General features: G+C 38.8%; 1 protein-coding gene across 4 annotated transcripts in view; it reads right to left on the bottom strand.

Annotated features, from left to right (window-relative positions):
- The window catches only part of LOC129778662 (protein patched homolog 3-like), a 55,164-nt gene extending 43,134 nt beyond the window's left edge, over positions 1-12,030 (bottom strand). The window contains exons 1-2 of one of the 4 annotated variants that reach the window (XM_055785709.1): positions 11,754-12,030; positions 86-130 (exon numbers count right to left, since the gene is read on the bottom strand). The gene's annotated coding sequence lies outside the window, so the exon portion shown is untranslated. Of the gene's footprint in view, positions 1-85; positions 131-11,350; positions 11,612-11,753 lie in introns of those variants that run through there. The other 3 variants (XM_055785711.1, XM_055785708.1, XM_055785710.1) reach the window with 3 other exon arrangements.
- Between the last annotated feature and the right edge of the window lie 1,879 nt (positions 12,031-13,909).

Below are 13,909 nucleotides of genomic sequence, written 5' to 3' on the forward strand. Positions count from 1 at the left end.
CAGTCTGCGCGTATGAAACGAAATATGGTGGTGGATTTCTGAGTGACAAACACATTTTCAAATAAAAACAATGAATGAAAATCACCTTTTCCGTACAGAGAAAGTATCCTATGTAATAGCGTTTCTGCAACTGTGAATAAATTAAGAACGGACATGTGTCAATTGTTTTATACAATATTATAATAACGAGGTTTAGTAGAAATATAGGAAAATTTGAATGAGATAGAAAAATTCCCCACAGTTTGAAAAATTGTATCGATTCATGTTCACGGGTGTATAATTTTGATGAATTGCCCAGCTAACAATCTGCATCAATCTGATTTTTTGTTTGTTTTCATCGTGTTTTGCTCCACTCTATACCTAATCTGAATCCATAGAAAAACAAACTTATAAACTGGTTTCTACAGAAGCACGTTGCGTTGTTTTTGTCAATACCAGATATCCTTTCACGAAAGAAGAGGATAGTTCCATTGTTACAGGAGAATGGATGTTACCGCAAATCAACATGAATGGCGGCCTTGAACCTTAACACGTTGAGACCCGCGTCGTTATGTTTTTTGGTATAAAAACGCCCACGACGGAAACTGGCAATTACAAAATAAAATGAAATGGTTTGTTTCGGGTGTGTTACAAAATGTGACTACTTTTTAGTCGAATTTCTGATTATTTTCTATTTACACATTAAGTATCATAGGGAGCTGGGAGCTGACACTGATGTTGTGCAAACGCTCTTGATGCGGACTGAATTGAAAGCGCAGCAGGAAATATTTGGGACTCAACATGTTAACTGAAAGTAATGGGAAAAGATGCCATGACATTTTGTTGTATTGCCGAGTGATTTTTTGATATTATTATTTAGCCTGCGTTTTGTATCTCAGATCGAGAATTATTGCAACTAGGTGCGATAGGTGCGATAATCATCAGTACGGACGTATTTTTTGCAAGACAGCATCACATATTTCCTAAAGTTTGTTCCACTGTTTCGTAAACGGATGCAGCATATCATGGTTTGTGAGCTCTTGCGGCTCGTTTCGGGGATTAGTTTGTTACGATTTGAACGCTCCACTGAAGCTTAAATCTGAATGTATCCGACCGTGGTTTTCGCGGGTGGCTAAATACCATTATCTGATAACTTTGTTACGGAAGGAGAAAATTATTTCGTCGAAACGAACAGTCGCGAATTAAAATTAGTAATTAATTGTTGCACGCGACGGCTTTTTATTAGGGTTCCTGAAATAATTCATGAATGTTTTATCTCCAACTCTGACGGAATAGCTCCAATCCGTTCGGTCAATTGCGCTTTTTTGGTCGAGAACAGATGTAGGGTAAATGACCTTGGTTTGTCCACTTTGGGGTGTTTTTACGCAACTAGTAAATGCAAATCGATTTTTCTTCATGAAAATCACACATAATCGATACGAGTTTGGGTTTGTTGAAAAGCCCCAAGTCTCTAGTTGCTAATACTACCATAAGGTGTTGAAATTATTCAAATTTTATGTTTTTTAACGATTTTCCTTAAAGAAGAATTATGATCATGGTTTGACCACCTCTGATCATGGTTTGCCCAAAAAAATGATCATGGTTTGTCCGGTTTTAGAAATCTCCATTTTTGAATGAAAACATTCGAATTCACAAGTAGATGTTGCATTTATCATCGCTTGAGTTTACTGTCATCATATTGATTCATTCATAATTTAGGCTTTCTTCGGAATATTGCCTTTTCTTGGGCATTTTAGAAGTATTCACCTCAACACACTCAACACAGAGAAACTTTATTTCTGCTATCCGCGAAGGACACAATAAGCAAACTGCAGCGCGCCAAGCGGTTGCCATAGAAATCATGTGGACAAAACAACATTATTGAATTGGACAACTCATGATCAGAATTGAGTTCATCAAAATGCGTTAATTTAATGGTTTAGCTATGTAAATCCGATACAAATGGTGAGCAAGCATGATGTTTACAATATTTATAAGTGTTGTAATCCAGAAAAGGTATGAATACGTGCCAAATAATCATCTGGTGATCGATTAAAAGTTAGCTAGAATGAGGGGCGCATTGACACAAATAGAAGGTGTATTTTATAATCCTTTAAAACATGTGATTTCGTAAAAATATACTATCAAACTACTATAAATCATGTAAAAGTCAATTTCATTTATATGTTTCGAAACATTCGAAGGCCTTATTTGAAACAGGAGCGATGAATTAGAGCATTCAAAAAAGTGAGCAAACCATGATCATATTTTCGAATGGACAAACCAAAATCATTTACCTTAGGCATGGAGCACTCAAATAAGTACTAAAGGTGTAAGGTAAATGATTTTGGTTTGTCCAGTCAGAAATATGATCATGGTTTGTCCACTTTTTTGAATGCTCTAATTCAGCACACCTTTGTCAAATCAGGTATTCGAATGTTTCAAAACATATAAATAAAATTATCTGTTTCATGATTTCTAGTAATTTTATAGTATATTTTTACGGAATCACATGTTTCAAAGGATTATAAAACACACCATCTGTTGGTGTCAATGCGCCCCTCATTCGAGCTTTATTCGATTACCAGATGATTATTTCGCACGTATTCAGACCTTTTCTGAATTATAACACTTACAAATATTGTAAACATTATTCTTGCACACCATTTTTATCAGATTTACATAGCTAAACCTTTGAATTAACGCATTCTGATGAACTCAATTCTGATCATGAGTTGTCCAATTCAATAATGTTTTTTTTGCCCACATGATTTCTATGGCAACCGCTTGGCGCGCTGCAGTTTGTTTATTGTGTCTTTCGCACATAGCAGCAATAGAGTTTCTCTATGTTGAGTATGTTGAGGAGAACACTTTTAAAATTCCCAAGAAAATGCAATATTCTGAAGAAAGCCTAAATTTTGAATGGATCAATATGATGACAGTAAACTCAAGCAATGATAAATGCAACATCTACTTGAGAATTCGAATGTTTTCATTCAAAAATGGTGAATTCTAAAGCCGGACAAACCATGATTATTGTTTGGGCAAACCATGATCAGAGGTGGTCAAACCATGATCATAATTCCTTTTTGAGGAAAATCGTTAAAAAACATAAATTGAATAATTTCCACGCCTTATGGTAGTATTAGCAACTAGAGACTTGGGGCTTTGCAACAAATCCAAACTCGTATCGGTTATATGTGATTTTCATGAAGAAAAATCGATTTACATTTACTAGTTTCGTAAAAACTAGAGATGAAACGGATATCCGGTAGCTATTCGGTATCCGGCATATCCGGCCAATATTTGCTATCCGGCCGGATACCGGATATTAGAAAATATAAATAATTTTTAATTCACACAAGATAAACCATGACAAAATAGCTTATTAACATCTTTCATATATAATTAATAGTAATGTTGGTTACTAAAATGCCAGATTTATACCAAGCGGTACTCATTGTGTTGTAGTGGTAGTGGCGACAGGAATGCATTTTCTCATTCTGTTTTCCACCGAAGAACACAGTTACGGTGGAAAGAAATACGTTCTTCACATCCGGCTTGAAGCGCTGCAACTTGAAGACACTTTTAACCTTGAAACAATGCGTGAATTCACGAAAACGATTAAATTTCATTGTCGATCGGTCATTCCTCATCGATCAATTGTAAGAGCCGGACGTCTATTGTTCGTGCTCTGTTAGCAATAAATCGAAGCTGTTTTGATGTGACGAACAAGATTGTTGACCACCAGATTTTCAACAGGGGGTACCACATTTACATCCCTTCTCGAGATGTGGAGATAGAAGGCGTAGTCTCCGATGCGAGTCTGAGTGTTGAAGAATTGAAAAAAAGCATCGGGTTGTTTTGAAAACTCCCTAATTGGTGGGCTTGTGAAGATTCTGGATGTTAGGCAACTACATGCAGAATCTTTGAAGACAACCAAAAAGTCTATAAGCCTTCACACTCGTTTCGGGTGACTTTCGCTGGTTGTGTTCTCCCGAACTATGTGAAAGTAGATAGTGTTTTTTTTCCGGTGCGCTTGTTTGTACCGCGGGTCTATAATTGCACCATCTGTAAAAATTTGGGACATTCTTCCAGCCATTGCGGAAACAAGTTCCGCTGCGGTAAGTGTGGTGAAAGGATTCTTGTACACAAACAGTGGAAAAATGTATCCACTGTGGCGAGAATCCTCACGCACTACAGGAGTGCCCAAGGTACAAACAGCACTCCGATAAAATGGAGCGTTCTATCACAGGACGCTCCAAGCGGACTTATGCAGAAATGCTCAAGGTCGCATCAGCCGCTCATGATGAAAACCAATTTTCGGTTTTGTCAACTCAAGAATCGGACTCTGATTCTGATGAGGATCACACTACGGCTGCACCAGAATCTTCGACAAAGGATGATTCTCAAAAAAGAAAACTCTCTTCACCAATGATGCACCGTAAGAAAGCTAAAATGATCCTCAGAAGAGTGTCTAATTCCAAGGATAATGGTAAAAAACGCATCCGAAGACTCCTTCTCAGCCAGTTCCTGGTTGCAGTAAGGATTATACGCCGTTACCCAGAAGAGAGAGAAATAAAAACGCTGCGCCTCGATCTTCTCATAGAAAATTCGCGTCCAATCGAGGATTGATAGTTTTTTCGGACATTGTGGACCCCCTTAGAAGCTTTATTTCTGCCTTGCTTCCATCTCTGAAGTCTTATCTTAGGCAATTGACTGTTTCATGGCCCCTTCTTGCATCAATCATATCTTTCGATGGATAATTCACTTAACGTAGTAGAAGATATGATCAAGGTGCTTCAATGGAACTGCCGTAGTCTAGTGCCTAAACTAGACTCGTTCAAATTTTAACTTCAAAATTATGACTGTGATATATTCGCCTTTTCTAAAACATGGCTTTCTTCTGGCTTCCACGATTTCAACATTATTCGCCTGGATAGAAATGATTCTTATGGAGGAGTACTTCTGGGGATCAAAAAGTACTACTCTTTCAATAAAATTCCTCTCCCAGCTCTATCAGACGTCGAAATTGTCGCGTGTCAAATAACGGCAAAGAATAAAGAACTTTGCATAGCTTCAGTATACGTTCCTCTAAATACTAACATTAGCCGTAGTCAACTTTGGAATCTAGGCTCGATTCTCTCATCCCCAGTTCTAATACTGGGTGACATGAACTCTCATGGTACTGGGTGGGGTGATCCTTATGATGACGCTAGAGCGGGTATTTTTTACGATTTATGTGACGATTTCAATTTAACTATCTTGAACACTGGTGAAGCGACACGAATTCCAAAACCTCCGGCTCGAGAAAGTCGTCTGATCTATCTTTTTACTCAAGCTCGCTATCATTAGATTGTAAGTGGAAGGTCATCAATGATCCCCATGGTAGCGCCAATCGATATATCAATCAAGTGTAGCCCGCAATCCACTGAACCATCTCGAGTTCCATTTGATCTAACAAGGAACATCGACTGGTAAAAATTTGCAACGGCGGTAACAATTGGTGTCGAATCAATAGATATACTTCCACCATTGGAAGAATATCGGTTCCTCGTAGATTTGATGTATAAAAGCTCATTGGAAGCACAAAAAAGAAAAGTTCCAAGTGCTCCGTTTAAAAGAAAATCAGCCACTCCTGGCTGGGACGACGAATGCACAAAATTGTATTTGAAAAAATCTGATGCTTTCAAAGCTTTTCGTAAACATGGAACATTCACACACTTCGAGGAATATTCGAAGTTTGAAATACAGCTGAAACAATTAATTAAAGCAAAAAAACGCGGTTATTGGTGCAATGTCATTGAAGGTCATTTTCGTGAAACCTCAATACGAAACGCTCGCAACATGCGTAACCGCTCATCTACCAACGAGAGTGAAGAATACTCCAACCGATGGATATTCGTTTTCGCTAAAAAGGTCTGTCCAGACTCAGTTCCAGCCCAACATATTCTTCGAGAAACGTCTCCGAGCGGTGGACCTCTGGACAGACCATTCTCAATGCTAGAATTTTCTATGGCTCTTCTTTCATCGAACAACTCTTCACCCGGAAGCGATATGATTAAATTCGTTCTTCTAAAAAATCTTCCCGATATCGCGAAAAGACGCTTGCTAGACTTATTCAATACCCTACTAGAAAACAATATTGTGCCACCCGAATCTTTTCTTTCTTTCTTTGTTTTTAAGAGGCTTTAAACTTTGCAGTTCATTCGCCAATATTCCTCGAAGTGTGTGAATGTTCCATGTTTACGAAAAGCTTTGAAAGCATCAGATTTTTTCAAATACAATTTTGTACATTCGTCGTCCCAGCCAGGAGTGGCTGATTTTCTTTTAAACGGAGCACTTGGAACTTTTCTTTTTTGTGCTTCCAATGAGCTTTTATACATCAAATCTACGAGGAACCGATATTCTTCCAATGGTGGAAGTATATCTATTGATTCGACACCAATTGTTACCGCCGTTGCAAATTTTTACCAGTCGATGTTCCTTGTTAGATCAAATGGAACTCGAGATGGTTCAGTGGATTGCGGGCTACACTTGATTGATATATCGATTGGCGCTACCATGGGGATCATTGATGACCTTCCACTTACAATCTAATGATAGCGAGCTTGAGTTCATTCGCCACCCGAATGGAGATAGGTCAAAGTAATAGCAATTCAAAAGCCTGGCAAACCAGCGTCTGACCATAACTCATACCGTCCGATTGCTATGCTCTCGTGCATTAGAAAATTGTTGGAAAAAATGATCCTTCGAAGACTCGATCAATGGATCGAGACGAATAATTTGCTATCAAGTACACAATTTGGGTTTCGCAAGAGCAAAGAAACAAACGTTGCGTTGCTTTCTACAGATATTCAACGGGCCTTTGCGCACAAGGAGCAACTGGCTTAAGTATTCTTGGATATTAAGGGAGCTTTTGATTCGGTTTCCATAGAAATTCTGTCAGACAATCTGGACAGATGTGGATTTCCTGGAATTTTGAATAACTTGAATAACTTCTTCAAACTTTACCCTTGGACAACTGACAACTTCCAGAAATAGTTATATGGGTCTTCCCCAAGGCTCATGTCTCAGTCCCCTTCTTTATAATTTTTATGTGAAAGATATTGACAGTTGTTTGGCAGAACAATGCACGCTAAGACAACTTGCAGATGATGGTGTGGTTCCCGTCAGAGGTCCCCATGCCGAAAACTTGCAAAGACCATTGCAAAATTCCCTAGATAACTTGTCTTCCTGGGCAAGGAACTTAGGGATCGAATTCTCGCCGCAGAAAACAGAACTAGTAGTGTTTACTCGAAAGCGGTTCCCAGCCCAATTGCAACTCAAGCTTTTGGGCAGAAGCATTACCCAATCAAGTGTCTTCAAGTGTCTGGTTTGATTCAAAATGCACTTGGAATACCCACATTACGTATTTGAAGCAAAAATGTCAAAAGAGGGTCAACTTTCTCCGTTCGATTTGCGGCACGTGGTGGGGAGCTCATCCGGGTGATCTAATAACGCTTTATAAAACAACTATTCTATCTATTCTGGAGTATGGCTCTTTCTGCTTTCTCTCAGCAGCTAAAAGTCACCTTCTAAAATTGGAACGAATTCAATATCATTGTCTGCGTATAGCCCTTGGCTGTATGCACTCAACGCATAACATGAGTCTCGAGGTTCTAGCAGGAGTAACTCCTCTACAGAACCGATTCTGGGAACTTTCTCTCAGAATACTGGTGAAATGCGGAGTCACGAACACACTTGTGATTGAAAACTTTGAAAAAATTCTTCATCTAAATATACAATCTCGGTTTATGAGAATTTATTACCACTATATTTCGTCAGATATTTGTCTTCCATCGTTTACTCCAGACCGTGCTCACTTCACCATCAGCAGTTCCTCAATTGAATACGATCTGTCGATGAAACAAGCAATACTTGGGTTTTCAGATCAGCTTCGACCAACTTTCATTCCCCGTATTTTTAACCGAAAGTACCAAAAAGTCAATTGCATGAAAAAATACTTCACTGATGGGTCTCGCCTCAATTGATCCACTGGCTTCGGTGTTTCCAATGAAAATTCGAGCGCCTTTCGTAAACTGCAGGAACCTTGTTCCGTTTATGTTGCTGAGCTGGCAGCAATCGACTTCGCATTGGGGATGATCTCCAACAAGCCTGCAGACCATTACTTCATTTTCTCGGATAGTCTCAGTTCGCTTGAGGTTCTCCAGTCGATGAAAACTAGTAGGCACCCATCTTATTTCCTCACAAAAGTGAGGCAGCAGATGAGTGCACTGATCGAAACATCTCATAAGTTAACCTTTGTATGGTTCCCCTCTCATTGCTCAATTCCTGGCAATGAGAAAGCGGACACTCTCGCAAAGGTGGGTGCCCAGGAAGGCGAATTGTTTGATAGACAGATTTCATACGATGGATTTTTCCAATTACTGCGTCAGAGTTCCCTCTTGAGTTGGCAAACCGATTGGGACACTGGAAGTCTTGGGCGATGGTTATATTCAATTATTCCAAATGTTTCTTCGAGAGCATGGTTTAAAGGTTTGGACGTAAGTCGTGACTTCATTCGTGTAATGAGGAGACTTATGTCCAACCACTACTCGCTAGATGTGCATCTTCACAGAATAAATCTTGTTCAAAACAATGTCTGTCGGTGTGGAAACGGTTACGATGACATCGATCACGCAGTTTGGCAATGTATGGATAACTACGCAGCCAGAGAGTACCTTTTGAATGTCCTTAGGGCCCAAGGAAGACAACCCTATGTTCCTGTTAGAGATGTGTTGGGAGCTCGCGACATCTGCTATATGCAGTTGATCTATATGTAAACCTACTAAACAATGATTTAAGTTGAAATTCTGTATAAACAAATCATGAATAAGTGGCTCCGCAAAGCTCATACCAATGAGTCATTCATGATTCATCAGTTATCCAGGTTTTCCAAATGGCCTTCCACAAAGACGAGTGCTTAGTACAGTTTTCCAAATCGGTTGTTTTCAAGGCTAGAGGAAAATGAACTAAGAATTTTTAAAACCTCTACAATTCGAAACATCATGATCATCGTCACCTATAAATCCGAACGTATTCCTAAATTCGCACAAATTTCAGTTCCAGCAAGAAAAATATGAACAGCAATCCGCTTCTTATTACTTGAGCTTGAGCTGAGCTTGAGCTTAGGTAGACTGTACACTTCGTAGTTGCTTTCCGTAATTGACCTGAACCAGCGAATTTGCACAAAGAACACACCGAATGGCGCATGTGAGTAACAAATCATTCTCGTTGTACAATTTTGGGTAATTCGAGCTTTAAATGGTCAATAACGACGCCGGCCACGTCCTTACAGTCACAAGCGGAAGGGAAGGAATGTTAGTATGATATTCGCCGCCCGAAGGCCAGAAGGGTCGCCTCGATAGCGTGGTTCCCTAGCGTTCATCATGGAAGGGATAGTTGTTAGTGGGGAGAGAAGGGCCGATGGGGCTGATGCTACTGAAGATGGTTGATTTGTGCTTCATTTTTGTTCTCGCGAAAACAACACACGATTGCAAATGCAAGTACCGCACTCAGCATGCACATCGAATATTCTTCTCGTGCTAAACGCAGTGCCGCCCTAGGCGATTATATATTTGCTCCCTACTACCGTTATCTATTCGATAACACATAACAAAAAAGTCGAACAAATGTGCCACACTATGTGCGATATCTATCTTCAATTCCTCCTTTGCATCGAGCAAAACCGCTGTGTGTGATATCAGTATTGAGAAAGGCTGTAGTCTGCTAGTTGCATCGAGGGTGTGACTTGAACGAGGATGTGTTTTGAATTATAGAGGTTTCAAAACATTCCAGAATGGTCATTTGGAAAGCCTCACTGTCGTCCGATCGCTAGCAGGATGACTGACGAATTGTGAATGTTGTGATCTGAAATCGCGAATTAATTGTTTGTACTTCATAAATTGAAACGGGTGGAGCTCAAGGTGCAATATTTTCTCTATCCACATCGTTCGTAGAACGAACGCTGCTTTTTCATTTCCAGCGAGTGATTCACGCGCAGGATTCACAGTGGTATATAAATAATGTGCTTTGCTGATACATTAGTTGCTCGTTATTGACAGCACGGATAGGTGAGCACAAAATGGGCAGAACAAATGTATAGGAAAATAGGAATACTTCTAATTTTGTGTAATTTAAATTATTTACGAAATAGGGAATCGTAATGTAGAGCATGTAAAACAAATCTTAAAGAATTTCCGATTCGATTGCTATGCAGATCATCAAAATATGGTCGCAGCAAAAATAGTTATAATCGTTAAAACTGATTTGAGGGGCTTATAATGGAAGGGGTGTAAGTGATTTGATCGATTTATCTACATCGACTCTCTATTTTGGTCATCACTTAGCTGCAAATACATTCCCATCTGTATTTTACAATGTGGAAAATAGGTCAGAATCTCATCTATCGAGTTCTATAGCAAACTTAACGTTTTTGTAGTTGAGTTATTAATTAAATAAAAAGTTGATGAAGAGAAATCGATCAAGTCACTTACACCCCTTGCATTCTAAGCCCCTCATTTGGCATCATTACTGGAAGAAGTGATCCTGCGTCTAAAAATAGGTAATTTTTTCTTAGATTTTCGCGATTAGTGATTTCAAAAAATAACCCCAGGTGGGCCAACAAAAAGTGCCCAGAGGGCTACAGGTCGGGTATAGGTGGTTTAGATCAACACGGAGAACAACTTTGAATAGGCCACTATACAGCAGAAATTATCCTATTATCCACGGAATTGTCTGGCAAGGGAATCGCGAATAACGAATATCGCGGATAACGCAATAATCGACTAAAAATGGGGTGCGAACACGAAAAAAGATATTCAGCATGAAAACTATGTTTTATTAATACAGAAATCATGAAACTATTCATCTATAAGGTCGTGTACACCAGTGGTGAGATAATGTGAAAGTATGAGCCTACCACTCACTGAAAAATTGCAGGAAGGGCTATAGATTCACTATGGAACTTGCTGTCGCGAAAAATCCGATCATCCGCTCGCGGATAATCGAGGTTCTACTGTATTAATTTACTATATACATGAATAATTCTCACGTGTTACGACTGAAACGATACTCGAGTATAGTCGATTGAAACACTGCTTTTCGAAAAATGTTCTACATTCAACATTCAGGCATTGATTTTTTACTTTTTCTTACAATTTGTCTTACTTTTTCTGAACTGATTCTGATTCTTCGCAATATTGATTCACACAAAAAACGCAACAACACTATCAAAATAAAACATTCCAGTGCAATAATTGCCCTTTAAACCTTAATCAAGAGCAGAAAATTATCAGCACACGGCCACTGATAAGAGAAAAGTACCAACCATTGACAATCACCCTAAGTCACTTTCATTCGATGTATCTTATCGTAATAAAATTCACAGTCCCATTTTGTAGAGGGTTCTGGTTCTCTGAATGCGTAAAGAAACACTGTCGCAACTGTGTCTTGTTTTCCTCTGCATCAAATCGTTTTCACTTCGCGTTTGCCTATGTTCAGCTCACTACTGGTGCAGCAAACATGCGGAATTGCATCAACGATCTGGCTGCAGTTTGGCGACGTTACACTCCACTCACATGCTGCGGAATTTTCGCCGATCATTCTATGAATTATGTAACACGAACTGCTATACTATGTCAGTTTGATCCTATGCTTCATGGTTTGTGACGCACATTGAATATTCTCCCAACTTAAACTACACGAGAAAAAAAAAATAATTTAACACACACCCTGCAGAACGTGTCGATTATTAAACTGGATGATTCACTCCGGCGCTGGAGGCGTCGTACAAAGGGAACACTAACAGCAGTAGCAGCTGATTTGCCGCAACGAAATAAAAACAAAAATATATATTCACTTTGTTTTCCGAGTGTTTCGCCGGGTAATAGCACGCACTACACTCCCTCGTGAAAATATAACTCACACCGCAAAGAACCGCGCAAGCGTGTGATGAAAAATCGCGTCCGCATCCGACGAGAGTTTCTCAGCGACTACAGCCCGACATAAAAGCTACCCTTTATTGCACACAGTACTTCCTAGATGAAAAACAACGGCGCGAGCGACAGGAGACGGTACTCAGACTCACCCGTTCCATTCTTATGAGTATGCTCACGTCAATTCGATCGCCCTCGTGACTAGCGAGCATGCTTTTCTTTGGACCCCTTATCGTTGGTAACTTACGCTTGGGGTTTGCGTCAAGCCATGTTTGGCTGAGTTATGTTACTGCTACGATCACTTGTTGACTCGCATATAACGGAAGTAACGGTTGTCGTTGAAGTAGAGCCATCTATGTGTGAATAGTGGAACTGGGAACTGAGAAAGGTTGATTCACAATTGTCGATCTGGTTGATAAGTGACATGGTCAAGGACAAGCACATTTCACATTTCGGTGGCAGAAAACTGCGTCGAAACGATGCCATTATGCAATGAATCTATCGACTTTTCCTTCGCATTTGACAACCAATATCTGAGACTACACTCCGATTTTTCTCACCCTTTTTATTCCCTTATTACCCTTATGTACCGTTTTGACTCATACTCCGAATACTTCATCTAAAAAACTAAATTTACTGAACATCAATGTTACAAATATTTGAATCATGAAAACTCCGATATTCTTAAGGGAATACGGTATACCCCGTTGTTATATGGTATACCCCGAATTTGGGTCGAAAATTAAGTGCTCGGAATTTGTGTTAAAACGGCAATGCTATGAATAAGTCCGGACGATCATAATTCCTGTCAATCAGCCAATCAGTGTCGATACAAATGGAACACAAATTTCTGCATAGCTCGAGAACTAATCAAGAAAATGTTATTCGCAAGTGACTGAAGAATCTTGAACGAGAATTTTGTCTGAAAATATTTTTATATATTTTATATATATATTTTATGACGAGTTTTGGTAGTACAGGTCGGACTCGATTATCCGGAGTATTGATTTTTTGTTCACTCCGGATAATCGAATCCTCCGGATAATCGAGTCATAAAAAAAAAATCTCTCGGTTTTAACGTATTTTAACTTTGTAACTTTGTAACTTTGTATGAAGCGCTGTATCACATTAATAGAAAGGGCCTGGCCGGGTAAGGGAGTAAAAAGTGTCCCCAAACCAAATCACTAGCTGTATGGCAAATATTGTAAAGGATATTAAATTAGAAATTTTGGTGGTTTATTTGAACCCCTATGTGGTTTGACGTAGGATCTATAGTGAAAAACGTACTTTTTCGATTATTTCACGCCATCCTGAAAAGATCCGAGATAAAAATTTAAAAAAAATACTGAATGTGCATCTTACTACGGTGTATCAAAAAAAAATTTCATCAAAAATTTTAGTACTAAAAAAATTGAAATTTTGAAAATTTTTTTTTGGGATTTAGAGATTCAGTACTACTCTAATTCATATTTTAATGTGTTTCTACGGCTTTTCTAGATATGTGTGATTTTTTTCAGATTTTTTTCAGTGTTGCGCGGTACCAAAAAATATTTTTTTTATATTTCCAAAGAGTGGTTAGCTAAGGGAGTAGAAAGTGCCCCCAAACCAAATCACTAGCTGTATGGCAAATATTGTAAAGGATATTAAATAAGTAATTTTGGCGGTTTTTTTGAACCCCTATGTGGTTTGACGTAGGATCTATAGTGAAAAACGTACTTTTTCGTTTATTTCACGCCATCCTCAATAGACCCGAGATAAAAAATTGAAAAAAATACTGAATGTGCATCTTACCACGGTGTATCAAGAAAAATTATCAAAAAAATATTTCATCAAAAATTTTAGTACTAAAAATTATATTTAAATTTTGAAATTTTTTTTTTGGGATTTAGAGATTCAGTACTACTCTAATTCATATTTGAATGTGCTCTTACGGATTTTCTAGATAGATAAAT

The sequence above is a fragment of the Toxorhynchites rutilus genome, chromosome 3 (genome assembly GCF_029784135.1).
Source record: "Toxorhynchites rutilus septentrionalis strain SRP chromosome 3, ASM2978413v1, whole genome shotgun sequence".
NCBI lineage: Eukaryota > Metazoa > Arthropoda > Insecta > Diptera > Culicidae > Toxorhynchites > Toxorhynchites rutilus.